This window comes from Bubalus kerabau, chromosome 8, assembly GCF_029407905.1.
Source record: "Bubalus kerabau isolate K-KA32 ecotype Philippines breed swamp buffalo chromosome 8, PCC_UOA_SB_1v2, whole genome shotgun sequence".
In the NCBI taxonomy this organism is placed as follows: domain Eukaryota; kingdom Metazoa; phylum Chordata; class Mammalia; order Artiodactyla; family Bovidae; genus Bubalus; species Bubalus kerabau.
Window position 1 is genome coordinate 121696683 of NC_073631.1, and position 25743 is coordinate 121722425.

The 25743-nt window shown below is 47.4% G+C and overlaps 1 long non-coding RNA gene and 1 other non-coding gene across 3 annotated transcripts; both read left to right on the forward strand.

The window, feature by feature from the left end:
* Positions 1–70: 70 nt before the first annotated feature.
* On the forward strand, positions 71–25124 carry LOC129659706 (uncharacterized). Of its 2 annotated transcripts, none has more exons than XR_008718193.1 (4): positions 71–255; positions 1617–1914; positions 3807–5952; positions 25045–25124. It is a non-coding gene; the product is annotated as an uncharacterized LOC129659706 (long non-coding RNA). The 2 variants fall into 2 exon arrangements; XR_008718192.1 differs by having other exon boundaries at positions 1714–1914.
* TRNAG-CCC (transfer RNA glycine (anticodon CCC)) lies at positions 21468–21540 on the forward strand. Its single transcript has one exon. It is a non-coding gene; the product is annotated as a tRNA-Gly (tRNA).
* Positions 25125–25743: the final 619 nt, after the last annotated feature.

A 25743-nucleotide genomic window follows, 5' to 3' on the forward strand; every position in this document is an offset into this window, starting at 1 on the left:
CCGGGGGCGGGGCCTAGCGGGTGGGACTTGGGGCCACGCCCCTCGCGGGAGCCTACAAATTCCAGCTTAGAGCCGGGCGAGGAGCTACCTGTTGGGGTAGGGTCTCGCGTGAGCGCGAGCTAACGCGGGCGGGCGGCCGCCTGGGACGACCCTGTGTGCCAGCTGCAGTCCGCTCCCCTCACCAGCACCGGCCCCGCCAGTTCCCTGGGCGGTGTCCGCTGGGAGGTCTCCGGCGGGAACCGTCACTCCGCCCAAGTAAGTAAAAGGGTCGGAAAGCCCGGAAACCTGGTTTCACTGGATCTCACCAGCGGTCGGGCTGCCACTGGCCTTGGACCTCTCCACCGGGAAGACGTAGATAGCCCTGCATGTGCGGCCCTTGCCGGATCGGAGGGCGGGGATGTTCTCGGGCCCCCCAGAGGCCCTCCACCCAGCAGTTAAGTTTGCGGACCCGCAAGGGTTCCAAACAGAGGTAAAGTTAAAAAGTTAATCGCTCAGTCGTGTCCGACTCTCTGTGACCCCACGGACTGTAGCCCACCAGGCTCCTCTGTCCATGGGATTCTCCAGCTAACAATATTGGAGTGGGTTTCCATGCCCTTCTCCAGGGGATCTTCCCGACCGAGGAATCGAACCTGGGTCTCCTCATTGCAGGCGGATTCTTTACCATTTGAGCCGCCAGGGAAGCCAGTCATCTATAGTCCTGTATGGCAGCTGCAGTCGGCTCCCCTCACCAGCACCAGCCCCGCCAGTTCCCTGGGTGGTGTCAGTCCCCTACAAAAGTTCTCCTCCCAGTGCGCAGTCCCTAAGTCCAACAGAGTTACCCTAGGTGTCCCGCTAACACAGTCGGCTGTATACCACTGCTTTGGGGGCTGCCCTGGTGGCTCGGACAGTAAGGAATCGGCCTGCAAAGCAGGAGACCCAGGTTCGATCCCCGGGTTGGGAGGATCCCCTGGAGAAGGGAATGTTTACCCACTCCAGTATTCTGGCCTGGAGAATCCCAAGAGTCAGACACGACTGAACCACTAACACACAACGACCACTGCTTTTACAGTTGCTTCCGAAAGTCCTGGGCTTGAAACAAACATTCTGTGGCACTGTACTCTACACAATTCTGTAAAGTACACAGAAGCACAGCTACTTGTACAGGGGGCACACAAGAGACAGCGTGAGCCAGACATCTGGACTAACTTGCACGACTGGACGTGTGAACACAGGTTCGCGTGTTGAAAGTTCACAACGTGAAGGTTCAGATGCAGGGGCCTGCTGTAGTTTACCCCCCTTCTGCATTAAATACCTGTTGTTGTTTTGCAATAAAGATGACTTCAAAGGAATATTTCATTTACCTTTTAGCTTTGGGGAGTATAAGAAAGCCACTTAAATTGCTATTGCCTGTGAGCTTTCATCATCTCTAAGAATTCTTAGGAAATGAGACAGTCTATAGATTGCTTGCAGATTATTTTTATGATGTAAATTTATTTTGAAGTATCTTTTTGTGATTTTGAATTAAAATTTTTTTCATGACTCCAACTCTTTTTTATGGCCCCTGAAAAGCTTCTAAGGCCTCCAAATACTGTGCCTAGAGTGCCTCGTGCCAGAACGTGGCGGTGGGGACTTGAAAGCTTCTAAGGCCTCCAAATACTGTGCATAGAGTGCCTCGTGCCAGAACGTGGCGGTGGGGACTTGAAAGCTTCTAAGGCCTCCAAATACTGTGCATAGGATGCCTCGTGCCAGAACGCGGCGGTGGGGACCTGGAGAGCGCGAGACTCGTCCTGGAGAGCGCGAGACTCGTCCTGGAGAAGCGCGAGACTCGTCCTGGGGAGCGGGAGACTCGTCCTGGGCCAATGCTGCTCTCACAGGCGCAGGAGAAGCCAGGAGCTACTTCCAGCCACTTAAATCCTGTGCTCGCCTTTATTTTGTGTAAGTCTCAGTGCCCTAAAGAACCAGGGAAAGACAAAGAACTATCTGTTTTTCTGAACACCCAGCTGAGTTAAATACCTGCCTGAAATGACCTGGATAATCTCTGGAATAACGTCTCCAAAGCAGAGATTAATGAGATCCGATTTAAAATGTGTGAGATTTAGACACATATTCCAGAGAGTCAATACATGTGGCATTTCTGATCTTTCAGCACTCCAACCATCTAGACCTTTTCATTTCCTTTTATGCAGCTGTCTGCAGAGGTTCGCTTGCATTTGATCTGAGTTGTTTCCCTGTCTTTGGTACTTAAAACACTGAGCCTGGGGAGTAGACCTCAAAAATGGCCACAAGCTCTTCCCTCTACTCTCACCCCTTTGCCTTGTGGCTTTCCCCTCCTCCTAGCAAGGAGCAGAGCCTGTTTTCCACCCCTTGAATCTGGGTCTGAACATGTGACTTGCCTTGGCCAAAGGAACATCAGAAAATAGGACACTCCTGAGACGTGCTTGTGTGTGTGGGCTCGCCCCTTCTGACAGCCCCTGGGCACCCTCCAACTGCCACGTGCACTATCGTCCCGCCCAGTTGGAGGTATCTCCGTCACCCCAGCCGACACTCGCTTTTCTGCATCCCCCTAAAATAGGAAGCCCCCACACACAGTTTTTCGCCTCTGCTGGAAGCACTGCAGTACAGTGTTCTCATTAACTGTAGAACAAAAATCAAACTCCTTCACCAGCACCCAAGACCTTGACTTTGGGACCCCATCCTGCCCTTCCAAGTCCTCCCCACTTCTCTGCCTAAAGAGCCCTTTCCTGCAGCCTGGCTTCCTCCTCTCACCAACCCCGTGGGTCTTCCCATTGCCAGCCCCTAGAACATTCACCACTTCCATGCCCTCTTTCCTCCTCTTCAGATTCAGAGCTACCACTATTTACTGTCCACACTGAGACCTTCCTTCCCCACGAAGTCTTTCCTGGGCAGTTCCAGTCTTTACTCACTCATTCATTCAAACACACGAACACACAAGGGAAAGAAGACGGCTTCAGTCCCAGCTCTGGGGGAGCTTAGAGTCCAAGAGAACTGAGGGCACACAGCATTCATCTGACACTTGGCACACACGTCCTTGTGTTTCATCTCAGCATTTCACATATCTGCGTCCACCCACAGTCAGAGTGCAAGCTCTGTGAGGTCTAGAGTATCTCTTTTTGCACTCTGTAAACTTCTGTGTACTTCCTACAAAACTCTTAGAAAAGAAGTGAAAGTCATGTCCAACTCCTTGCAATCCCATGGGCTATACAGTCCATGGAATTCTCTAGGCCAGAATAATACTGGAGTGGGTAGCCATTCCCTTCTCCAGGGGATCTTCCTAACCCAGGGATTGAACCCAGGTCTCCTGCATTGCAGGGGGATTCTTTACCAGCTGAGCCACCAGGGAAGCCCCATATCTATTAGAATGCTTTGACAAACATAGACGCTTCGCAGGTGTTTATTAGCCGATAGGTTGGTTAACATGAGAAATTTCCCAAAGGCTTCTTCAAACTTCAGTAAGTCTTCAGATCTACCAATGTAGACAATTGTATGGTCCTTGCCAGTGTGTTCGCCATGATGACTTATGTGTCCACAGGTGAGAATACTGCTCCTCGCTGTGTACTCTGGTTTCACTATCATGTTGGGTCTTTGAAACTGCCAGGATTTGGGATGGTTTCCTTCATTCCACTAGACCGTGCTTTGATTCTAGCTTGATCACAATGAGATCAAATTTCTAAGACATAAGGACACAGAGACCAATTTTTATTTTTTTGTCTTTATACCCCATACAAAACCCAGCCAAGCAACGTTCACGCATAACCCGAGTTCCTTCCCACCTCCGTTAAAGGGCTTCTTTCTTTCCCTTATCCAAGCCCTCACAGTGGAGAGATAAACAAGCAGAAATCTACTAGCAAGCCAGCTGTCTACCCCTAGTGAAAAACACAAACGAACTGTGATACACTCACGAAATGGAATTTTACCTGCATGAAAAATCCTCAGATCACAGCTGCAAGCAACAATCCGGGTGAGCCTCTACATCCGTGCTGAACAGGAAAATCTCCCCCAGCTTCCCAGCTCACTTAAAATCAAACACTAAGACCTCTAGGCACCCGGGAACCGACCCCTGCCCACCTCTGCAGCCCCCCTACCACGCCCCCATTGCCTCTGTCCAGAACATACTTCCCATGGATCACTACTGTGCCCTCGTCACTTAACATCACAGCGTGAATGTTATCAACACAAACCGCCCCAGAGGCTTGCTCACTTCACCTTGTTCTCTTTTCCTCTACACAGGACTATTGTTTATGTATGGGCTCATTTTCTGTCCAGTCTAATTTGTTTGGTTCGCTATTTTCCAACATCAAGCACAGTTCCTGTCAAATACCAGGAGCTCAGTAAATCTTTCTTAGATCAAGAACTAAACGTGTGCATGAGAGAGAACGAGAGAGGTGACGGGATGGGGGCGGGGGCTAGAGAGGGTGGCAGCTAGCTTCCGTGGAGCAAGCACTGCACTCCCGGCTTCTCGCGCGCTGTGGAACGTCGCCACCACAGCACCCCTGTGAAGCAGGCACTGTTGGCTCTGTTTCACCACTGCAGACCCTGAGAAGAGGGCACGTGACCTGACCTGCTCACACAGTCCACATTCGAGCCCAGGTCCGTCTGACCACCAACTCCTGTCCTTCCCACAGCACAATCGCCCTTGTGCTGTTGGGCTATTCCTTGGACTATACAGTCCATGGGGTCGCAAAGAGTCTGACACGAGTGAGTGACTTTCGCTTCCACAGTTGCCCCTTGCCATGCAGTAAAACCACAGCCTGAGTTCATCGTGGGTGACACAGAGGAGAACTTCTAGGTGCCTCTGTTGGAGATTCTGCCCTAACCACTCATCTCCCCTCCCCTGAAGTTTTCTCACCCTTACGTGTGCCTGAGTATGTACTGAAACCTACCGGTCCATCCAGGCTCCCTCAGCCCAGAGCTGCAGAGGCGGTATAGTGCTCAGGGCTCTCCAGAGGAAATGAGCCAACAGGAGATGCAGAGAGACAGACACGATAGGCAGATAGACAGGACAGATGGATGGACAGATAGATAGACATACAGATAGATAGAAGGATAGGCAGATGGACAGACAATATAGATAGACTGATAGACACAATGGACAGATAGACAGACGGATACACAGATATGATGGATAGACAGACAGACATGACAGATGGATAGATGGATAGGCCAAATGGGTGGCTACATAGATAGATAGACAGATGGCCACAATGTGCTTCCTACTTCCATTCTCTTATTAAAAGCCAAAGTTCCCTGGGGAAGTGGTTGATTCTAGGGCTGAGGCAAGAAATATACAAGATAAGCCAGGAGCATCTTGTAGTGCCACAAAAGAAGAAAGTGATCAGGGCGTTCCCTGACAGTCCAACGGCTAAGCCTCCATGCTCTCACTGCCAGGGTCCTGGGTTCAATCCCTGGTCGGGGAACTAATATCCCACAAGCTGCAGGACACAGCCAAAAACAAAAAACAAACGTTGATCAAAACCCAAATCAATAAAGGTACGGGGGTGTGATAGAGGGACACAGGCACCAACCTGAGACTTAAAGCAAAAATAATGTGAACATAAAAATAAATAGCAAAGTATTGGGTTAAATCAAAGTATAAAATAAATATTCATGAGTCAGTATGGATACAAACAAATGTTAACTTTGTCAAATTATTCCCCTCGGAGAAGTGGACTTCCTCCCCACCCCTAAGTGTCACTAAATTTATTGACCTGCTTCCAAAAAACAGACAAAAGGAGGAAAAGCAAGTAACTGCAGAGGAGAAACCTGGGGGTCAGTGTGAGTACCGGCGGCGGTGAGTCACAGTGGCAGCATGGCCCTTCACCCAGGAGGTCTTCCTCCCCAACGGGCACCCTCACTCCAACCGTGAGAAACGCACCAGACCGACCCAAACTGACCTGTGCTCTACAGAACACCAGACCAATACACCCCAAAGTCGTCAAGATCATCAAAAACAAGGTCAGTCTGGGAAAGTGTCTCAGTCCAAGGCTCGGGTTGACAACGTATCAACACTGGTTCATTGGTGGTGATAAACATACTGTAGTAAGAGGAAGAAGCAAGGGAACTTGGATATGGGGGACACGGGGACTCACCATCTTTGCAACCTTTCTGTAAATTGAAATTTTAAACTTTATTTTTTTAATAAGGAAGAGAAAGAATACCAGGTAGCTTTCAAAATCTCCAGGAGGATCAGAGAACCAGACTTGAGGGAATGATGCCCCAGTCAAGAGCTGGTCCCTTGAAGATCCCAGTGCACCATTTCTGAGCATAAACATAGCATGTCCACAACTTACTTGATGGCAGTCACTTTATTTTTTAATTTGAGTCATGCAGCATGTGGGATCTTAATTCTGCAAACAGGAACCAAACCCATGCCCCCTGCCTTGGAAGCAAAGAATCGTAACCACTGGACTGCCAGGGAAGCCCCCTGACACCGTTACGAGTGCAAGCTCACTCTGCTCCCCGCACAACAAAACCTTAGGGATCTGAGAGACAAGGTGGCCGAGAGGACCGCTAGTCTGTGACATTAGACATTAGTCTGTGTCTCAAAGTAGCTATCTCATGGGGGTCTGGTTGCCAGGTTCTTTTATAGATCAGAAGTGAGGGAGGTGAGGAAACAAAAATGTCTTTGTCAGTCACTCAGTTGTATCCAACTCTTTGCAACCCTATGGACTGTAGCCCACAAAGCTCCTCTCTCCATGGGATTCTCTAGGCAAGAATCCTGGAGTGGGTAGCCATTTCCTTCTCCAGGGGATCTTCCCCACCTAGGGATTGAATCCAGGTCTCCTGCACTGCAGATGGATCCCTTACTGTCTGAGTCACCAGGGAAGTCCAAAAAAGGCCATTAAGCTTGCAAACATCAACTAGAATGTCAAGCCTCGGGCAGGAGATGTGTTAACTTCTTCCTTCCTGCCATCCACAGGTGGACAGGGTTCTGAACGAAGGCTCTTGAGTTGAACAGCCAGGCGGGGGCGGGGCTCTCTGAGGCGGGCCATTCTGTATGCGTATAATAAATAGCAGCAGCAAGGAAAGGCGGGTCAAAGCAACCGTTCCAACATGGAGGCCGTTGCTGTTGCCCGGTTGTATCTGACTTTTCAGCTCCGTGGCCTATACCCCACCAGTTTCCTCTGTCCATGAAATTCTCCAGCTAAGAATACTGGCGTGGGTTGCCATTCCTTTCTCCAGGGGATCTTCCTGACCCAGGATCAAACCCGCGTCTCCTGCAGTGCAGGTAGATTCCTTACTGTCTGAGCCACCAGGGAAACCCAACGTGGAGACAGACCTGGCCTTTCCCTGCCTTCTAAGACTTCTCCTAAGTCACTTCTAAGACCTTTCCTCCCCGGACCCTAGCAAACTGGCAGAGCCGGGTCATGAGCACACATCTGAGCAGCAAAGGAAGGGAGAGATGTTTTCCCTTTCTCTCAGGAGGGGTCCCTGCTTCATAGGGAGGGGAAGTCCCCTGACATAGGAAGGGGCTTCAAATACTGTTCAGCCAAAAGGAATTATATGGTCCAAAGACAGAGTTCTCTAATGGCCCAGTGTGATCCAAGAATAAAATCTAAATTGTAAAGACATGAATGGACTTCTGAATTTTGGTAGGTGATGACTATCCAGTGGTTTGCTGGAGGCCCCCAGCACTGGTTTGTGGAAGCCAGTTTTGCTTTTAGGAATTCCGCAGTTATTAAACACAACATTATTTAAGACTAAATTATATAAACGTTGTTGTTGTTGTTTAGTCACTCAGTTGTGTCTGACTCTTGTGACCCCATGAACTGTAGCCCACCAGGCTCCTCTGTCCACGGGATTCTCCAGGCAAGAATCCTGCAATGGGTTGCCATGTCCTCCTCCAGGGGATCTTCCAGACCCAGGGATCAAACCTGGGTATCCTGCTTGGCAGGCGAATTCTTTACTGCTGAGGCACCAGGGAAGCCCTATATAAACTTACACTTAATTAATTATATTTCAAAAGGTAAAAGCTACTGAAAATCCGTCGTGTCCTAATTACTTTATTATGCTTTCCTTGAGTCTACTTACATCTTCTTTACACTGATGTGCCGCTCCTTGTGCAGTGACCTCTCACTGGCAGCTGGGATCGGCCGTGCCAGGAGCCAGTGGAAACCAGGAAACTTACACCATGGAAACCAGGAAACGCTGCAAACCAGAGCCTTTCCTGCCCCCTTATCGAACTTGTTATTAGTTACAGCACACCAGTGAAGCCAGCAAAGATTTTAGAGCCTAAAATGAAGATTTTCCATATCATGGGCTGAAGTCAAACAACAGATGGTCAGAGTAGTCATCCTTTCATGGAAACTGAGCGAAACTTGCTGATGGAGATCATCTCAAGTGTCTGGAGCACTGGACCAAGGGGTCTCCTGAGGGAGAATCAGGAAAACAATCCTGAATCTGTGAAAGCGCATAAACGTTGAGAAACACCTATTACTGTAGGCCAGTGAAACACCAGCAGTTTGTTTACTTTTTGGTGTTAAGGGGGCAAAACGAAGTCATTCTTCCCTAATGCAGGAGGGCAGTGTGCAAGTCCAGGTGAAACCATTTACCCATAAAGTCCCATTTACTGGGACTTGAACCTAGCCAAAACCCTGCTTGGGACTTGAACCCATGTGACCGGGACTCAAACCCAGCCAAAACCTTGCTTGGGACTTGAACCCATGTGGCTGGAACTCAAACCCAGCAAAAAACCATGGTACCTGGTTTCAGGACCTAATGAAGCTCAGGTTCTTAATGTCTCATTAAAGAAAGAATTCAGTGAGAGACAAAGTGACAGGTAAGAAGTGGATTTATTCAGATTCAGAGAGAAGCACACTCCACAGACAGAGTGTGGGCCATCACAGAGGATGATTGTGGCCCTGAAATTTGGCGTGGTTAGTTTTTATAAGCTGAGTAATTTCATATGCTAACGAGTGGGAGGATTATTCCAACCATTTTTGGGAAGGAGTGGTTACCAGAATTTGGGCCACTGCCCACTTCTTGGTCTTTTAACAGTGCCTTGGAACTGTCATCTGACAGATGACCATTATATCTACTACTGTGGGCAGGAATCCCTTAGAAGAAATGGAGTAGCCATCATAGTCAACAAGAGAGTCCAAAATGCAGTATTTGGATGCAATCTCAAAAACGACAGAATGATCTCTGTTTGTTTCCAAGGCAAACCATTCATTATCACAGTAATCCATGTCTATGCCTGAACAGTAATGCTGAAGAAGCTGAAGCTGAACTGTTCTGTGAAGATCTATAAGACCTTCTAGAACTAACATGCAAAAAAGATGTCCTTTTCATTATAAGGGACTGGAATGCAAAAGTAGGAAGTCAAGAGATACCTGGAGTAACAGGCAAAGTTGGCCTTGGAATACAAAATGAAGCAGGTCAAAGGCTAACAGAGTTTTGCCAAGAGAACACACTGGGCATAGCAGTGTGTTCTTCCAAAACACAAGACTCTACACATGGACTTCACCAGATGGTCAATACTGAAATCAGATTGAGTATATTCTTTGCAGTAAACATGGAGAAGCTCTGTACAGTCAGCAAAAACAAGACCAGGAGCTGACTGTGACTCAGATCATGATGTCCTTATTACCAAATTCAGGTTTAAATTGAAGAAAGTAGGGAAAACCACTAGACCATTCAAGTATGACCTAAATCAAATCACTTACGATTATACAGTGGAAGTTACAAATAGATTCAGGGGATTAGATCTGATAGAGTGCCTGAAGAACTATGGGTGGAGATTCATGACATTGCACAGAAGGCAGTGATCAAGACCATCCCCAAGAAAAAGAAAGGCAAACAGGCAAAATGGTTGCTGAGGAGGCCTTACAAATAGCTGAGAAAAGAGAAACTAAAGGCAAAGGAGAAAAGGAAAGATATACCCATTTGAATGCAGAGTTCCAAAGAATAGCAAGGAGAGATAAGAAAGCCTTTCTCAGTGATCAGTGCAAAGAAATAGAGGAAAACAATAGAATGGGAAACACTAGAGATCTCTCCAAGAAAGTTAGAGATACCAAGGGAACATTTCATGCAAAGATGGGTAGAATAAAAGACAGAAATGGTATGGACTTAACAGAAGCAGAAGATATTAAGAAGTGGCAAGAATACACAGAAGAACTATACAAAAAAGATCTTCATGACCCAGATAACCATGATGGTGTGATCACTCACCTAGAGCCAGACATCCTGGAATGTGAAGTCAACTGGGCCTTAGGAAGAATCATTACAAACAAAGCTAGTGGAGGTGACAGAATTCCCTTTGACTATTTCAAATCCTAAAAGATGATGCTGTGAAAGTGCTGCACTCAATATGCCAGCAAATTTGGAAAACTCAGCAGTGGCCACAGAACTGGAAAAGGTCAGTTTTCATTCCAATCCCAAAGAAAGGCAATGCCAAAGAATGCTCAAACTACTGTACTCATGTCACACACTAGCAAAATAATGCTCAAAATTCTCCAAGCCAAGCTTCAACAGTACATGAACCTTCCAGACATTCAAGCTGGATTTAGAAAAGGCAGAGGAACCAGAGATTAAATTGCCAACATCCGTTGGATCATTGAAAAAGCAAGAATTCCAGAAAAACATCTACTTCTACTTTATGGACTATACCAAAGCCTTTGACTGGGTGGATCACAACAAACTGGAAAATTCTGAAAGAGATGGGAATACCAGACCACCTGACCTGCCTCCTGAGAAATCTGTATGCAGGTCAAGAAGCAACAATTAGAATTAGACATGAAACAACAGACTGGTTTCAAATCGGGAAAGCAGTACATCAAAGCTGTATATTGTCACCCTGCTTAACTTCTCTGCAGAGTACATCATGCAAAATGCCAGGCTGATGAAGCACAAGCTGGAATCAAGATTGCCAGGAGAAATATCAAGAACCTCAGATATGCAGATGACACCACCCTTATGGCAGAAAGTGAAGAACTAAAGAGCCTCTTGATGAAAGTGAAAAAGGAGAGTGAAAAAGCCAGCTTAAAGCTCAGCATTCAGAAAACTAAGATCATGGCATCTGACCCCATCACTTCATAGCAAATAGACGGGGAAACAATGGCAACAGTGTCAGACTTTATTTTTTGGGCTCCAAAATCACTGCAGATGGTGACTGCAGCCATGAAATTAAAAGATGCTTGCTCCTTGGAAGAAAAGCTATGACCAACCTAGACAGCATATTCAAAAGCAGAGACATTACTTTGCCAACAAAGGTCCATCTAGTCAAAGCTATGGTTTTTCCAGTAGTCATGTATGGATGTGAGAGATGGTCTATAAAGAAAACTGAGAGCTGAAAAATTGATGCTTTTGAACTGTGGTGTTGGAGAAGACTCTTGAGAGTCTCCTGGACAGCAAGGAGATCCAACAAGTCAATCCTAAACGAAAGAGATCAGATCAGATCAGATCAGTCGCTCAGTCATGTCCGACTCTCTGCGACCCCATGAATCTCAGCACGCCAGGCCTCCCTGTCCATCACCAACTCCCGGAGTTCACTCAGACTCACGTCCATCGAGTCAGTGATGCCATCCAGCCATCTCATCCTCTGTCGTCCCCTTCTCCTCCTGCCCCCAATCCCTCCCAGCATCAGGGTCTTTTCCAATGAATCAACTCTTCGCGTGAGGTGGCCAAAGTACTGGAGTTTCAGCTGCAGCATCATTCCTTCCAAAGAACTCCCAGGGCTGATCTCCTTCAGAATGGACTGGTTGGATCTCCTTGCAGTCCAAGGGACTCTCAACAGTCTTCTCCAACACCACAGTTCAAAAGCATCAATTCTTCGGCTCTCAGCCTTCTTCACCATCCAACTCTCACATCCATACATGACCACAGGAAAAACCATAGCCTTGACTAGACGAACCTTTGTTGGCAAAGTAATGTCTCTGCTTTTGAATATGCTATCTAGGTTAGTCATAACTTTCCTTCCAAGGAGTAAGCGTCTTTTAATTTCATGGTTGCAGTCACCATCTGCAGTGATTTTGGAGCCCAGAAAAATAAAGTCTGACACTGTTTCCACTGTTTCCCCGTCTATTTCCCATGAAGTGGTGGGACCAGATGCCATGATCTTCGTTTTCTGAATGTTGAGCTTTAAGCCAACTTTTTCACTCTCCACTTTCACTTTCATCAAGAGGCTTTTGAGTTCCTCTTCACTTTCTGCTCATAAGGGTGGTGTCATCTGCATATCTGAGGTTATTGATATTTCTCCCTGCAATCTTGATTCCAGCTTGTGTTTCTTCCAGTCCAGCGTTTCTCATGATGTACTCTGCATATAAGTTAAATAAACAGGGTGACAATATACAGGCTTGATGAACTCCTTTTCCTATTTGGAACCAGTCTGTTGTTCCATGTCCAGTTCTAACTGTTGCTTCCTGACCTGCATACAAATTTCTCAAGAGGCAGATCAGGTGGGCTGGTATTCCCATCTCTTGAATAATTTTCCACAGTTTATTGTGATCCACACAGTCAAAGCCTTTGGCATAGTCAATAAAGCAGAAATAGATGTTTTTCTGGAACTCTCTTGCTTTTTCTATGATGCAGCAGATGTTGGCAATTTGATCTCTGGTTCCTCTGCTTTTTCTAAAACCAGCTTGAACATCAGGAAATTCACGGTTCACATATTGCTGAAGCCTGGCTTGGAGAATTTTGAGCATTACTTTACTAGTGTGTGAGATGAGTGCACTTGTGCGGTAGTTTGAGCATTCTTTGGCATTGCCTTTCTTTGGGATTGGAATGAAAACTGACCTTTTCCAGTCCTGTGGCCACTGCTGAGTTTTCCAAATGTGCTGGCATATTGAGTGCAGCACTTTCACAGCATCATCTTTCGGGATTTGAAATAGCTCAACTGGAATTCCATCACCTCCACTAGCTTTGTTCATAGTGATGCTTTCTAAGGCCCACTTGACTTCACATTCCAGGATGTCTGGCTCTAGGTCAGTGATCACACCATCGTGATTATCTGGGTCATGAAGATTTTTTTGTACAGTTCTTCTGTGTATTCTTGCCATCTCTTCTTAATATCTTCTGCTTCTGTTAGGTCCATACCATTTCTGTCCTTGATCGAGCCCATCTTTGCATGAAATGTTCCCTTGGTATCTCTGATTTTCTTGAAGAGATCTCTAGTCTTTCCCATTCTGTTGTTTTCCTCTATTTCTTTGCATTGATTGCTGAAGAAGGCTTTCTTATCTCTTCTTGCTATTCTTTGGAACTCTGCATTCAGATGTTTATATCTTTCCTTTTCTCCTTTGCTTTTCGCTTCTCTTCTCTTCACAGCTATTTGTAAGGCTTCCCCAGACAGCCATTTTGCTTTTTTGCATTTCTTTTCTATGGGAATCGTCTTGATCCCTGTCTCCTGTACAATGTCACGAACCTCATTCCATAGTTCATCAGGCACTCTATCTATCAGATCTAGGCCCTTAAATCTATTTCTCACTTCCGCTATATAATCATAAGGGATTTGATTTAGGTCATACCTGAATGGTCTAGTGGTTTTCCCTACTTTCTTCAATGTAAGTCTGAATTTGGCAATAAGGAGTTCATGGTCTGAGCCACAGTCAGCTCCTGGTCTTGTTTTTGTTGACTGTACAGAGCTTCTCCATCTTTGGCTGCAAAAAATATAATCAATCTGATTTCGGTGTTGACCATCTGGTGATGTCCATGTATAGAGTCTTCTCTTGTGTTGTTGGAAGAGGGTGTTTGTTATGACCAGTGCATTTTCTTGGCAAAACTCTATTAGTCTTTGCCCTGCTTCATTCCGTATTCCAAGGCCAAATTTGCCTGTTACTCCAGGTGTTTCTTGACTTCCTACTTTTGCATTCCAGTCCCCTATAATGAAAAGGACATCTTTTTGGGGTGTTAGTTCTAAAAGGTCTTGTAGGTCTTCATAGAACCATTCAACTTCAGCTTCTTCAGCGTTACTGGTTGGGGCATAGACTTGGACTACTGTGATATTGAATGGTTTGCCTTGGAAACGAACAGAGATCATTCTGTCGTTTTTGAGATTGCATCCAAGTACTGCATTTCGGACTCTTTTGTTGACTATGATGGCTACTCCATTTCTTCTGAGGGATTCCTGCCCGCAGTAGTAGATATAAGGGTCATCTGAGTTAAATTCACCCATTCCAGTCCATTTCAGTTCGCTGATTCCTAGAATGTCGACATTCACTCTTGCCATCTCTTGTTTGACCACTTCCAATTTGCCTTGATTCATGGACCTGACATTCCAGGTTCCTATGCAATATTGCTCTTTACAGCATCAGACCTTGCTTCTATCACCAGTCACATCCACAGCTGGGTATTGTTTTTGCTTTGGCTCCACCCCTTCATTCTTTCTGGAGTTATTTCTCCACTGATCTCCAGTAGCATATTGGGCACCTACTGACCTGGGGAGTTTCTCTTTCAGTATCCTATCATTTTGCCTTTTCATACTGTTCGTGGGGTTCTCAAGGCAAGAATACTGAAGTGGTTTGCCATTCCCTTCTCCAGTGGACCACATTCTGTCAAATCTCTCCACCATGACCCGCCCGTCTTGGGTTGCCCCACGGGCATGGCTTAGTTTCAATGAGTTAGACAAGGCTGTGGTCCTAGTGTGATTAGATTGACTAGTTTTCTGTGAGTATGGTTTCAGTGTGTTTGCCCTCTGATGCCTTCTTGCAACACCTACCGTCTTACTTGGGTTTCTCTTACCTTGGGCGTGGGGAATCTCTTCACGGCTGCTCCAGCAAAGCGTAGCCATTGCTTCCTTACTTTGGACGAGGGGTATCTCCTCACCACCGCCCTTCCTGACCTTCAATGTGGGATAGCTCCTCTAGGCCCTCCTGTGCCGCGCAGCCACTGCTCCGGGTAACTCCTCTCGTTGCTGCCCCGGCCTCGGGCATGGGTTGCTCCTCCCGGCCAAAATCAGTCCTAAATATTTACTGGAAGGATTGGTGCTGAAGCTGCAACGCCAATACTTTGGCCATCTGATGCAAAGAACGGATTCCTTGGAAAAGACTCTGATGCTGAGAAGGCAAGAAAAGGGGACAACAGAGGATGTGATGGTTGGATGGCATCACCAACTCGATGGACTTGAGTTTGAGCTAGCTCCAGGAGTTGGTAACCGACAGGGAAGCCTGGCCTGCTGCGGTCCGTGGGGTCGCACAGAGCCCGACGTGACTGAGCAACTGAGATGGACTGGAGCCGTCGTGGCGCCTCTGGGGGTCATTTCACTTGCTGACTGAGGATCAAGGTCCAGTGTTGTCTGCCATCTTGGTCCCATTTGATTCTAATCGGTTTATGTTGTGTCCTTGGGCTATGTCATTCTTTCAGAAGCTGTGCCCTGCCCCGTTCCCTCCTGTTACACAGGTGCAGAGAGGGGACAGAGGTGGTGGTCTGAGTCTATTCATTTCCCTGAGCCACCATAACAAAGTACCCAGGCTGGGCAGCTTAAATGAAGTCGCTCAGTTGTGTCCAACCCTTTGCGACCCCATGGACTGTAGCCCACCAGGTTCCTCTGTCCATGGGATTTTCCAGGCAAGAGTACTGGAGTGGGTTGCCATTTCCATCTCCAGAGGATCTTCCCGAACCAGGGATCAAACCCGGGTCTCCCGCATTGTAGGCAGACGCTTTACCATCTGAGCCACCAGGGAAGCCTAGACAATAGGAATTTATCTTCTCACAATTCTGGTGGCTGGAAGTCTGAGATGAAAGTGTGGACAGGGTCATTGCTCCCGTGGCCTGTGTCCTCCTCATGTCCTCACATGGCTATCCCTCTGTGTCCATCTTGTCGACATCATCAGATGTCAAATGGGATAGGAATGTGGTCTCAGATCTCACAGTCCTTAATTTGAATGTCAACTTCACCACGTCTCAGTTTCAGGACCTTGGACAGGTTATTTGCCAGCTCTGCCTATTATCTATAAATGGAAATGGGCTTCCCAAATGACCAAGATGCTTTCCTGATGTGGTTATTCTAACTCCATGACACATCCATAAAGGGCAAGGACACTGTAAGAGTGCGCATCGTCCTCCTCACCCTCATCTGAAACGCCAGGATCTAAGTGTGGACCGTGCTGATGTTTACACAGTGGGTTATGTATTTATGCTGCTGCTTCAGTCGTGTCCGACTGTGCTACCCCATAGACGGCAGCCCACCAGGCTCCTCCGTCCATGGGGTTTTCCAGGCAAGAGTACTGGAGTGGGGTGCCATTGCCTTCTCCGATGTATTTATGAAACAGTCACAGATTTCTACGAAAGTCATGGCAAATGTGTAACTCTTGTGTAGGAGACTAAAGACTAAAGAATGCTTTTTTAAAATTTTAATAATTTTAAGCCATGCCACGAGGCATGCAGGATCCTAATTCCTTGACCAGGGATTAAACCCACACCCCGGCAGTGGAAGCACAGAGTCCTAACTACTGGACGGCCAGGGAAGTCCCTGAAAGGATGCTTTAAATGGTTGAAAGTAGCTTTACCTTGCCAAGAAATCGTCTGGCTATAGTTCCGTAAGAGCTGAGACTTACAAGGACTAATCAGAGGAAACAAAGGGGCGTAGATGGGAATTAGGCGGGGGAAATTGCAGGGAATCATGGGAATTTAAATCCACAGCTAAAAATAGCACTCTCCTCCACTTCCTCTTCACCTTTTGGTGTCAGTTTCTGATTTTAACAAGATTCTGTCTTAGATAAATCATGTCGATTTCACCCACCCCTCTCTAACTCTCACTGCGGTATAAATAAAGAGATGATCAAGAGTCTGCCAGCAGCAGAAAGGAGAGAAGAGGCCTGAATAATTCCTGTGTGCCCAGAATTTGTCCTTTATTCCCCCTCCCTTCGCCACGTGCTGGTGGCTTTCCTTAGTGTGTACCCACAGGCCCCAGCCTCTCCACAGCACCCATCCGACAGCCACGGAACACAGGACCCCAGGAATCCCAAGACAAGAAGAGACTCGCACAGACGCCTTTCAAGTTTGTCCCAGGCAGTGCACACACAAAAGCACTGTACCTCTGAGCGGGAGGGGGGGAGCTTTCCCACCCAAGCACGCTGAATGGCAGGAAGGGAAGCAGCAGGGGGAGAGGACGTGGTGCCCCAGGGCAGTGATCGAGGAGGGGGACAGGACGCACAGAGGCGGAGCACGTGTCCTGGGCCCTCCGCAGACCGCCCTGCGGAGAGCAGCTCCGGCCCCGGAAACGTCCGCCAGCCAAGAACAGAGAGCAGGCCCCCACTCCCCCGAAGTCCTGCCTGCGCCGGTCTTTTCCAGCCTTGGCACAGGTGACCGCAAGGAAGCGGACTAGTTGAGAAAATGTTCTTGTTGCAGAACCAGCTCATAAACTGCTCTCAGAAAGGGCAGTGAGAGCTTTGGAAAATGGATGCTGAACTTTCAACACTTTTTACACTAGCTTTTAAATTGCTTTCTAAAAAATTGCTTAAATTGCTTTCTAAAGAAGAAAGGGTATACAGGAAGCGGTGACCAAAACCATCCCCAAGCAAAAGAAATGCAAGAAGGCAAAGTGGTTGGCAGAGGAGGCCTTACAAGTAACTGAGAAGAGACATGAAAGGCAAAAAAAAGAAAAGGAAAGATATACCCATCTGAATGCAGAGTTCCAGAGAATACCAAGGAGACATAAGAAAGCCTTCCTAAGTGATCAACGCAAAGAGATAGAAGGAAACAATGGAATGGGAAAGACTAGAGATATCCTCAAGAAAATTAGAGATACCAAGGGAACATTTCATGCAAAGATGGGCACAATAAAGGACAGAAATGGTATGGACCTAACAGAAGATATTAAGAAGAGGTGGCAAGAATAAACAGAAGAACTATACAAAAAAGATCTTCATGATGCAGATAACGATGTTGGTGTGGTCACTCACCTAGACCCAGACATCCTTGAGTGTGAAGTCAAGTGGGCCTTAGAAGCATTACTACAAGCAAATCAAGTGGAGGTGATGGAATTCCAGATGAACTGTTTAAAATCGTAAAAGATGATGCCATTAAAGTGCTGCACTCAATATGCCAGCAAATTTGGAAAAGTCAGCAGTGGCCGCAGGACTGGAAAAGGTCAGTTTTCATCCCAATCCCAAGGAAATGTAATGCCAAAGAATGATCAAACTACCATACAATTGTGCTCATTTCACATGCTAGCAAGGTGGTGCTCAAAATCCTTCAAGTTAGGCTTCAGCAGTACGTGAACAGATAACGTCTTGATTTACAAGCTGGATTTAGAAAAGACAGAGGAAGCAGAGATCAAATTGCCAACATCCATTGGATCATAGGGCTTCCCTGGTGGCTCAGCTGGTAAAAAATCCGGCCACAATGCAGGAAACCTGGGTTTGATCCCTGGGTTGGGAAGATCCCTTTGAGAAGGGAACGGCTACTCACTGTGGTATTCTGGCCTGGAGAATTCCATGGACTGTATAGTTCATGGGGTCGCAAAGAGTCAGACAGGACTGAGCAACTTTCACTTTCACTTTCATTGGATCATAGAAAAAGCAAGGGAATTCCAAAAAAAAACTTCTGCTTCACTGACTATGCTAAATCCCTGTGTGGACCACAGTAAACTGTGGAAAATTCTTAAATAGATGGGAATACCAGACCATCTGTCTCCTGAGAAACCTGTGTGCAGGTCAAGAAGCAATAGTTAGAACCAGACATGGAAAAATGGACTGATTTAATATTGAGAAAGGAGTATGTCAAGGCTGTATATTGTCACCCTGCTTATTTAACTTCTATGCAGAGTACATCATGCAAAATGCCAGGCTAGATGAAGTACAAGCTGGAATCAAGATTGCCAGAAGAAATATCAACAACCTCAGATATGCAGACGCTAATGGCAGAAAGCAAAGAGGAACTAAAGAGCCTCTTGATGAAAGTGAAAGAGGAGATTGAAAAAGCTGGGTTAAAATTCAATATTCAAAAAACTAAGATAATGGCATCTGGTCCCATCACTTCATGGCAAATAGAAGGGGAAAAAGTGGAAACGTTGGCAGATTTTTTTCTTGGGTTCCCAAATCATTGCAGATGGTGACTGCAGCCATGAAATTAAAAGATGCTTGCCTCTTAGAAGAAAAGCTATGACCAACCTAGACAGCATATTAAAAAGCAGAGACATCACTTCCTGACAAAGGTCCATATAGTCAAAGCTATGGTTTTTCCATGTACAGATGTGAGAGTTAGACCATAAAGAAAGTTGAATGCTGAAGAATTTATGCTTTCAAATTTTGAAAAAGACTCTTGAAAGTCCCTTGGACTGCCAGGAGATCAAACCAGTCAATCCTAAAGGAAATCAACCTTGAGTATTCACTGGAAGGACTGATGCTGAAGCTGAAGCTCCAATAATTTGGCCACCTGATGGGAAGAGCCAATTCACTGGAAAAGTCCCTGATGCTGGAAAAGATTGAGGGCAAGAGGAGAAATGGGCGACAGAGGATGAGATGGTTGGATGGCATCACTGACTCAATGAACATGAATCTGAGCAAACTCCAGGAGATAGTGGACAGGGAAGCTTGGCGTGCTGCAGCCCATGGAGGCACAAAGAGTCAGACACGACTTCATGACCGAACAGCAGCAAAGAGGAAAAAGAGAGAAGTGTGAGGAAGGCATGTTTAAGGAGTCAGGCCTTCTCCTGTTCCTTATTTGCCTCTGGGCGCACCCAGGGGAGTAAAGCTATCTCAGCTGTCTTAAGGTACCCTACTCCACCCTTCTCACCACTTGGTCATCCACTCACTAGTCCTTATTACATGTATTTAACCAGTCATATGTGGATAGACATTCAGGTTGTTCGGAGTTTTATATTCTTGTGTAAATGATGTTGTGCAAAGATCCTTCTACATATTTATTTGCACACTTGTACAAACCTTGGAGGTGGTCCCCCACATCCCCCATGGGAGTTTCTTCTCCTTTGCTCCCTCCTGGGAGTTTCCAGATAAAGTCAAAGCAGCCCTGGTGCTGTTGGCAAAGGCTACATCATGCCCAGTCCTCGGTGTTCTTTGGAAGGAATGGTGCTGAAGCTGAAACTCCAGTACTTTGGCCACCTCATGCCAAGAGTTGACTCATTGAAAAAGACTCTGATGCTGGGAGGGATTGGGGGCAGGAGGAGAAGGGGACGACAGAGGATGAGATGGCTGGATGCATCACCGACTCGATAGATGTGAGTTTGAGTGAACTCCGAGAGTTGGTGATGGACAGGGAGGCCTGGCGTGCTGCAGTTCACGGGGTCGCAAAGTGTCGGACATGACTGAGCGACTGAACTGAACTGAACTGAACTGACATCACGCCCAGGCCGCCTCCCAGGAAAGCGTTCCGTGGGGGACCTGGTGGAGACAGAGGCAGAGCTGCCTGGCAAGGGGGTGGGTCACATCTGAGTCTCCACTCGTCAACAGGCCTGGGAGAGGAAACAGTGCCCATAGACGAGTCAGGGAATCCACCAGGAGGACGCAGACCTCACCTGGGCATCCCCAGGGGCTGCAGCCCCAACCACAGGTTCCCTGAGGACAACTGCCCACCTGGATCTGCAGCCTGCAGTGAGGCTCCTCCCCTGCCGCTGAGGTGTAACCCTGAGAGCCAGGCCCAGGAGTGAGCGCGGGGAGACGGGGAGCGGGCTGGGGTTGGGAGTGGCTCCACTGGGAGCTTCGTCTTGTCTCCGTGCTGTGCTTGCCGCGTCCCTTTCAAACCTTTAACTTTCCAGATCAGCTTTGCTGTAGTTTGTTGTTATCCCCGAACCCCTCCAAATCCTCTCAGTCTTAGGTTGGATTTGAGTTACAGAGAATTGCCTTTTTTTTTTTTTTCCTTTGAGTCTTCCTGTTTAAAGCAAGGAATAGTTTCGTGAGCATCTAAGAGAACTGACATCTTTGTGTTGACTCTTGGCTCTGGGGTTGCAAGCCATGCCCAGCAGCCAGGACCCTGAGAAGCTTCTCCAAGACTCCTGCTCGCTGCAGTCTGGTCTGCCCAGGGCTCCTCGCGCCCCAGGGGGCAGCCTTTCCACACGGTGAGCCCAGGGTCACTCACAGCAGAAGACGCCTCACCAGGGCCCCTCTGCCAAGCGTTACTAAAGGAGCTGGAAGGGCTCATCTGTGTGGCTTGTAAACCTGGTCAGAAATATCTTGGTCACCTTTACAGGCTCCTGGGCACTGGCATTGCTAAACATCCTGCTACTGATGTTCTTTTACAGCATCTTTAAACCAAGTTTCAAGTGAGTGTCATAAAAATCCCTCTATCCAGGAAGTCAACGCTGTGAAGTGTGAAAGCCAGACGGAGAGTGCGCGGGGCCACCTGACGTGCCTCCAGTCTGAGTGCGGGTGCCAGTTCATCAGCAAGCCACCAAGACATACAAATGCGGGTCAGGAACGGTGTGAAGAGGGCCCAGGGTCGCGGTGGGGCCTGGAGAGCGGTGTGAGGAGCTGCAACCTGGGAGGACAGAAAAACACTCCCTCATTAGCAGCGCTTGCTACTCTCCAGAGCTGACCTTCTCGGGAGGTTTCTGTGACTGTAAAACATCCAGACAGAGGACCTCCCTGGTGGTCGAGTGGCTAAGAGTTTGCACTCCCAATGCAGGGGGCCTGGGTTCAATCCCCAGTCAGGGAACTAGATCCCACACACAACTAAAGATCTCTGGCATGCCGAATGCTGCAACTAAGATCCCGTGTGACCAAACAAATTAATCAAATAAATAATACACATTTTTTTAAAACTCGAGCCAAACATACACAAACAGCCCGAGCCCCTTGCGTTGCGTGTGTCTCACTGTGCCTTGCGCGCAGAAGTTCTTGACGTGGTGGTGGTTTTGTGCATTTGTCTCTCTGGGCATCAGTTCTCTAAGGGCAGCACCTGCGCCTGCAATTTCCCCCTCCAGCGCCTAACACCTTCTCCCAGAGCTTCTCCGCAAAGGCCTGCTGTCGACCGTGACCCGGAAGTCACAGCGGCAACAGGACCATAGAGGTGGCTGTTGTTCACTCACTCAGTGGTGTCCGACTCTTTGCCGCCCCGTGGACTGCAGCACGCCAGGCTTCCCTGTCCATCACGAACTCCCGGAGCTTGCTCAAACTCACGTCCATGGAGTCGGTGATGCCATCCAACCATCTCATCCTCTGTTGTCCCCTTCTCCTCCTGCCTTCGATCTTTCCCAGCATCACGGTCTTTTCCAGAGGTAGCTGTTTGTCTCAAAGTCAAGAAATCTTCAGGCACTGGCAGTCCAGTAATTAGGACACCCCGCCTCCTGCAGGGGGCGCGGGTTCAATCCCCGGTCGGGCAACCAAGATCCCACATGCCCAGCGGCCGGGTCAAAAAATTACCAAAAAAACAGAAAGCTTCAAACGAAGCTCAATGCAAGAGCCAAACACAAGCGTTGCTTTGGAAAACGCTTCAGGAACCTGATGTTTGTCTGATGGGAGCGGTGTGTGTTTGGGCTTGAGTGTCAAACACGTTAGCAGAGGTTGGGGTGCCACTCCCCGACACAGGCCGGGGCCGCCCTTCGCTCCCCGCGGTCCGCAGCTGGTCCTCCGGAGACCGTTCTGAGGTGGCGCCCCGGCACCGCTAGGGGGCAGGCGCGCCAAGCGAAACGCGCTCTGCCGAGTCCGCGCCGGGCGCCGGCGATTGGTCCTCCCTGCCCGTGGGCCTCCGAGCCGTCAATCGCTCGCCTCGCCAGGGTTCCAGGTTTTGAGCCCCCGAGCCGTCACAAGTCACAGGACTGGCATGTTTTGCTCCAAAGGTGATGCTGTGTATCCTACTTATCTTTACACTGCATTTTTCCTGAATCATGGGCGGACCCTGGGTCTTAAGGCGATTTCTTTCAGTGAAAGAAACCAACAAGGTTGGTTTCACTAAAAGGGACCGGTTGCGAGTGGAGAGAGCTCTGCGGTCCAGCCCCTGGTTCCGCCTTTACAACTCACAGATTCTCCCCAAGTGAAGAAGGCCTAATAAGCTACAGTCGTTCACTGGAGAAGGAGCCTTAAAATGAGAATCTATCCTAATTTATTAGCACTTCCCAAACTGGACTTATTTTATCACTAACAATGTTTTACTTTTATGTGGCATTTTGTAGCTCACAAACCACATGCTATCCATTATTTACAATAACCCAACAGGATAAACTAGGATGAGCATCCCTTTTTAACAGAAGAGGAAACTGAAATATGATGTGGTGAAGTAACTACCCAGTTAGTATAGTAGTTAGCAAGTTAAAATAATTTGCACAGTGAATAAACCACAGAGGCAATACCAGCCTTCAGATCTCAGTTTCAAGTCCAGAACTCGCTCTCCCATTCTCCGCAGCCGTCCCAGGAGAAAGAATGAGTCATAGATGCAGAGACAGAGATGGAGTCACAGTGCAGACAGAGGCAGATGTAGAACTCTCACAGCTGGGGATATGGGTGAAGATGTTAGAGATGTAGTTATGGTTTTGCTATGGATTTCAACATAGATGTGGTGATGGTTGCGGGTGTAGAGGTAGAGACCCAGTTACAGAGACATGGAGATGGAGGTGGGGAAGGAGAGGCACATGGAGATGGAGGTATAAAATGGTCGTTGAACGGGCCAGTGCTGAAGGAGACCAGTCCTGGGTGTTCATTGGAAGGACTGATGCTGGAGCTCAAGCTCCAATATTTTGGCCACCTGATGTGAAGAGCTGACTCATTGGAAAAGACCCTAATGCTGGGAAAGATTGAAGGCAGGAGGAGAAGGGGACGACAGAGGATGAGATGGTTGGATGGCATCACCGACTCAATGGACATGAGTTTGAGTAAATTCCAGGAGTTGGTGATGGAGGGAAGGCTGGTGTGCTGCAGTCCGTGGGGTCACAGAGAGTCAGACACGAACTGAGCGACTGAACTGAACTGAGCTGGCCACATTAATAATTCTAACATGCAGCTAGAAACCCCTGGGCCTGGATGCTCTAGTTCCAGGCCATTACCTTCTGTCCACAGAAGGTCTGGTTTTAGGGAGACAATGCCATGGAAATGATGTCTGCCACGCTGGAGAGTTCTGGGAGTGCGGTTCTATGTACTGAAAGGGATGATAAAAATTCCCTTTCTCTTGTTCATCAAAATCAGCCTTTAATATATTTAGAAATTTTGGAGCTTCCTGGGATAGTCTAGGATATTAGTTTATACATAATCCTACTTTTTCCTTATATATCTGAGAATAAAAGATGAAACTCAAAGAAAAAAATGAACAGTTAAAAATATGTTATATTTTTTACTAGTATGAAATTAAATTATGTTTTAAGAGTTCCAATACATTTCTAACTGTGGTAGATTTTAAGGTAATTATGTGTCTCTTCGGTAATATATTTGCTATCAACTTATTGCATAAAAGGATTGCTTGTGAACGTAAGATTATTTTTAGATTTATAGCCCTTTCAAGTGAAAAAGAGGTTTTTCAGGAGTACTTCCGATTTCCAGTGTCTGGTGAATTTTCCATTTGCCATCAATAATACCGCCTACAGAAATCCCCCTTCATATAAATCCAGCCTGACATTCCTATAATGCACAGTGCAAAAGAGTGCTCTTAGGGCAAGAAATAATCTGTGTGAATTATATCAGGCCAGCATGTTGAAAACATTCATCCCGCAATTTATGAATTCAGATGCTCCCAGAATATGTTTTGGTATTCTAACGAGATGTAGGTGTTTTCATTGGCTATCTTGATAAATGTTTATTGTGGGCACAGTGAAAACTGCTGATTTGAAAAAATATTTCTGTAGTCATTTTTTTGGCCTGCCTCTAATGTTTATTACTCACAAGATCAAAACTGTATGGCACTATTCCCCAGTCTAGGGCTTCCCAGGTAGCTCAGTGGCAAAGAATCCCTCTGCCAATGCAGAAGATGCAGGAGACATGGGTTCGATCCCTAGGTTGGTACAGTCCCCTGGAGATGGAAGTGGCGAGCCACTCCAGTATTATTGCCTGAAAAATTCTATGGACCGAGGAGCCTGGCAGGCTACAATCCACAGGGTCGCAGAGTCAGACACAACTCAGCGACTGAGCACACACATTACCCAGTCTAAGGTCATTTTCGTTGTTTTGATTTTTCCAATGTAAAGACACTGTTAAAGACACCAGTTGAAACTTTGTAATTTGGCTGTTTCTGCAGGTGTATTGGAGGCCTCAGTGTCCATGGACCACCCCACTGCTGCCTGGGTTCAGGCTGTGCAGCATGGATTTGGAAAGGACCTGGGTAAGTTGCAGAGGTCCGGTTAAAGATGCCATTGTGTATTACGTTCTGCTGTGTCACTTTACATGGTCTCATGTCACTGTTACAGTGTGGCTATCTTGTGTTGTGTGTTATGTGTTGCTGCATTATGTTGCTCATGCTATATATCATATCAGATTACTACATTATATTGTTTTAGGCTATAGAGCTATGATTGCAATAGATAAAAATTACAATTTTGTCTGAGTTGAGGATGGAGTAAGTGTTTGGGCTACATGACACCCTGCCCACACTGTCTGCACCCCTGGGTAGCTGGCGCTCTCCGCCTTCTGGGTAGCTGGCGCTCTCCGCCTTCTGGGGAGCTGGCGCTCTCCACCCCTGGGTAGCTGGCGCTCTCCGCCTTCTGGGGAGCTGGCGCTCTCCACCCCCTGGGGAGCTGGCGCTCTCCGCCCTCTGGGGAGCTGGCGCTCTCCGCCCCCTGGGGAGCTGGCGCGCTCTGTCCGCACTGTCTCCACCTTCTGGGTTTTGATTTCTTCATTGGCTGTTTTGAAAATTAAAGGCTGAGAACTCAGTGCTCACCCAGCCTCCTGCCTTTATGTAAGTGTGTGTATGTGTGTGTCTGAGTGTGTTCTTTATGTA